We start from the raw sequence: 5,000 nt of genomic DNA on the forward strand, positions 1-5,000 counted from the left end.
CTGCGAGCTGTACCACGTACAAGCTACAGACGCGATCGCATTGCTCACTGTACGGATTCCCATGCCGAGCGATCAGCTAGGAAGCGCCCCATCCACGTCGGTACCCTTGGGCGTTGCACTCGCAGTCGCAAAAAACGTTGGGCAAATATATTTCTCCGATGCTGAGCGATCAGCTAGGAAGCGCCCCATCCATGTCGGTACTCGTACGCGTCGCACTCGCAGTCGCAAAAAACGCTGGGCAAATATATTTCTCGGAAGAGTAATGACAGTCCGAGCCTCCTGCGTGGGAAGAGTCTTTCTAGGCCCTGACCCACGGGAAGCGTGTAGCTTCCCCCATCCCGGACATTTCACGTCGTCACACTACCGGTATTGACTAATAGACTGATTGCTGATAATCATTAGCCACACACTGGGGGAAACGGCCGACAGGGGCGGCAACATAGTGGAGCCGCAGTGTCACTAATGTACAGAGATAGAACAGTTTCGACTGGAACCAGAGTAACCGTATACACGGCACTGATTAGTAATAGATGCAGAGCCATCAGAATACAGATAATATATACAACCGTCCCTATACATGCTGAAAGACTCTGCACACAATGAGAACCACACGTCAGCCAGACACTATCACACACTACTCTCTGCCTCTAACAGGCACACACACAATATCTAACCACCAGCATGGAAGAACATCCGGTGCATCCTCTCCGCCACATTACACAATCCACACTATCATAACCAGACCGGGAGGTCCACCCAGAAAACAGAATATCCCACCCTTCCGACATCCGCCATTGCTCAGCTAAGCCACGAACACCCACACATGTCCTACACAGGGGTGCACCCAACATCACAATACTGCCTCCTGTCACAGTACACAAACAATGGCAGGAATGAAAGACACAGATCTGCCACAACCTTGGAATCGGAGCGCCGCCTGTCATGAGCCACAAGTGCATCCTGACGTGACAAATCGGATGATCCCGCAGGCATGCACTTACGATAATCACTATCAACGAACCTGCCGCCCCCTCCCCCCCCAAAATACACCTTTCCCTACAACGTGTACCTTAACCTAAGCTATATTGTACCTTAACCTAAGCGATATTGTACCTTAACCTAAGGTATATCGTACCTTAACCTAACCTACATTGCGCCTTCACCTAACCTACGTTGTACCTTAACCTAACCTACGTTGTACCTTAACCTAACCTACGTTGTACCTTAACCTAACCTACGTTGTACCTTAACCTAACCTACGTTGTACCTTAACCTAACCTACGTTGTACCTTAACCTAACCTACGTTGTACCTTAACCTAACCTACGTTGTACCTTAACCTAACCTACGTTGTACCTTAACCTAACCTACGTTGTGCCTTAACCTAACCTACGTTGTGCCTTAACCTAACCTACGTTGTGCCTTAACCTAACCTACGTTGTGCCTTAACCTAACCTACGTTGTGCCTTAACCTAACCTACGTTGTGCCTTAACCTAACCTATGTTGTGCCTTAACCTAACCTATGTTGTGCCTTAACCTAACCTATGTTGTGCCTTAACCTAACCTATGTTGTGCCTTAACCTAACCTATGTTGTGCCTTAACCTAACCTATGTTGTGCCTTAACCTAACCTATGTTGTGCCTTAACCTAACCTATGTTGTGCCTTAACCTAACCTATGTTGTGCCTTAACCTAACCTATGTTGTGCCTTAACCTAACCTATGTTGTGCCTTAACCTAACCTACGTTGTGCCTTAACCTAACCTACGTTGTGCCTTAACCTAACCTACGTTGTGCCTTAACCTAACCTACGTTGTGCCTTAACCTAACCTACGTTGTGCCTTAACCTAACCTACGTTGTGCCTTAACCTAACCTACGTTGTGCCTTAACCTAACCTACGTTGTGCCTTAACCTAACCTACGTTGTGCCTTAACCTAACCTACGTTGTGCCTTAACCTAACCTACGTTGTGCCTTAACCTAACCTACGTTGTGCCTTAACCTAACCTACGTTGTGCCTTAACCTAACCTACGTTGTGCCTTAACCTAACCTACGTTGTGCCTTAACCTAACCTACGTTGTGCCTTAACCTAACCTACGTTGTGCCTTAACCTAACCTACGTTGTGCCTTAACCTAACCTACGTTGTGCCTTAACCTAACCTACGTTGTGCCTTAACCTAACCTACGTTGTGCCTTAACCTAACCTACGTTGTGCCTTAACCTAACCTACGTTGTGCCTTAACCTAACCTACGTTGTGCCTTAACCTAACCTATGTTGTGCCTTAACCTAACCTATGTTGTGCCTTAACCTAACCTATGTTGTGCCTTAACCTAACCTATGTTGTGCCTTAACCTAACCTATGTTGTGCCTTAACCTAACCTATGTTGTGCCTTAACCTAACCTATGTTGTGCCTTAACCTAACCTATGTTGTGCCTTAACCTAACCTACGTTGTGCCTTAACCTAACCTACGTTGTGCCTTAACCTAACCCATATTGTACCTTAACCTAACCCATATTGTACCTTAACCTAACCCATATTGTACCTTAACCTAACCCATATTGTACCTTAACCTAACCCATATTGTACCTTAACGTAACCTAATTTGTGCCTTAACGTAACCTAATTTGTGCCTTAACGTAACCTAATTTGTGCCTTAACGTAACCTAATTTGTGCCTTAACGTAACCTAATTTGTGCCTTAACGTAACCTAATTTGTGCCTTAACGTAACCTAATTTGTGCCTTAACGTAACCTAATTTGTGCCTTAACGTAACCTAATTTGTGCCTTAACGTAACCTAATTTGTGCCTTAACGTAACCTAATTTGTGCCTTAACGTAACCTAATTTGTGCCTTAACGTAACCTAATTTGTGCCTTAACGTAACCTAATTTGTGCCTTAACGTAACCTAATTTGTGCCTTAACGTAACCTAATTTGTGCCTTAACGTAACCTAATTTGTGCCTTAACGTAACCTAATTTGTGCCTTAACGTAACCTAATTTGTGCCTTAACGTAACCTAATTTGTGCCTTAACGTAACCTAATTTGTGCCTTAACGTAACCCATGTTGTGCCTTAACGTAACCCATGTTGTGCCTTAACGTAACCCAATTTGTGCCTTAACGTAACCCATGTTGTGCCTTAACCTAACCTATATTGTGCCTCAACCTAACCTATATTGCGCCTTAACCTGACGCACGTTGTCGCTGAACCTGCTCTGTAATTGTTATGCAACTCGTTAAATTAGTGTAGTGTTGCCTAACCGCAACCCTCGCAATATAGTTCGCTATTCGCACTGCCCGGTCCCCTGTGTATCGCGTCATGTTAAACACCTTGCAGGTGTTGCTGACTTTCCACATGCTCCTGCTATACACTGTAATGTGGATAGCAGCAGGACGTACATGCCCCCCCCCCTTCCCCCCTGCCTTCGCAAGCTGGTCGTTGAGAAGTTTGCATGTTCAATGCCCTTCGCATGCCGACGTACTCAGCCTACGTTGTGGTACGGCCTGTCACCTGTCCGCCGATGTACGCAAAACCCACAAACTGTACTGCACATTGGTCCGTATGTACTGAATGATACATCGTGGCACATGTGTGACCGTACGACGACTGCGCCTAGCAACGGCAGACCATACAGTCCAAATATTGTGCACGCAGCTACGTGTCGTCTCCCTATAAGAGCTGGATTGCAGTGTGGTACGCCATTCAGACGTGTGGGAGGAACGGACGCCCTGGATGGCGATCAGCATGAGCAGTCTGTTGATGTAGTGGAGCGTGTATTCGGACGTAGTCGTCTCTTCTCACACACCGTGATAGCATGTTGCACCGCGTTCCACATCTGCGACATCCTGCAGAGGCCGGCTGACAGTCGTTCGCGCAATGGACACCGCATACGTACGGGGGCTACCTTCCACGTGTTCTCGAGGCGTGCACATGTTGTTGCGTCTATGTGGGCAGACGTAGTGTGTTGTGACACCTGACACAGGCATGCAATACTCGTTGCAAATGGCGATGGACGTCTACGTTTGCTGGTGACGTTACGCAAATGAACAACAGGTAACCCGTTGTGGTGCGGTTGTTCTCGCTAGAGGTGAATCAGTGTTGGCGACGATCGGTCGAGCTATTAACCGGTTGTTTCAGGGATACCCACCATGCCCACGAACGTGAAAGGGGACCCACCATGCCCACGAACGCGAAAGGGGATCTGGGTGTGAGGCGATACGCGGCGGTGGCTGGGTGGGACCGTCCCCGGCCGGTGAGGGGGGGCCGCCCGGCGTGCTGGCAGCGCGGTGCGTGGGCGCACGCGCTACAGCCGGCTGGTGGGGGCGGCCAGTGGCAGGCGCGCCGGCCGACGGACGCGGCAGGCGGCGCAGCTGCGCGCCGGCGCCCCCTGCTCGCGGCGCCTTGCGGCCAAAGTAGGTCCTCGCGGGCCCGGTGCGAAGCGCGGTGGCCATCTGCAGTGTGCTGGTCCGATTGAGGACTGTGTGCGCTGAGGATGCGCCGCCGCCCGGCGCTCGGCGCCGCGACGCCGTCTGCTGCTCGGTCGCCCCAGCGGTTCTCGCAGGTGGTTTGTATCGCAGCTGTGCGGACGTGTTGGCGCGTGCGCTGTGCTGGGAGAGTTCGCTTCGGCACCCAAGTGGGGCTTTTGTCCTTCTGTGGCGCTGGCGTTGGAGCTGCCGGTCACCGTAGGTGGCGCGTGTTGTCTCCCGCCGGCAATGCCACGACAGCACGCTCCCGGGCCTCTGTCGGCAGCGGCAAGCTCAGTTGGGAGCACGGGTGGTCGCACCTAAAGCGTCTACTCGCCTAACTCCGGGCGATTGCGCCTCTCTCGAACCCGACCAAGTACTTAGGACGGCGCTGCGCGCCGCCGGGACCTGAGAGGGTTTCGAGGTGTGTTGTGCAGGGGAGCTCAGCCTCCTCCTGTTTGCAGAATAATTGAGCGGACGCTTGCGTGTTCGCGCGGGCCCCCGGGACACACTCCCGGGCGGCCGGCTGCTCAGCTC

This window comes from Schistocerca serialis, unplaced genomic scaffold (assembly GCF_023864345.2).
Source record: "Schistocerca serialis cubense isolate TAMUIC-IGC-003099 unplaced genomic scaffold, iqSchSeri2.2 HiC_scaffold_1245, whole genome shotgun sequence".
Classification (NCBI taxonomy): domain Eukaryota; kingdom Metazoa; phylum Arthropoda; class Insecta; order Orthoptera; family Acrididae; genus Schistocerca; species Schistocerca serialis.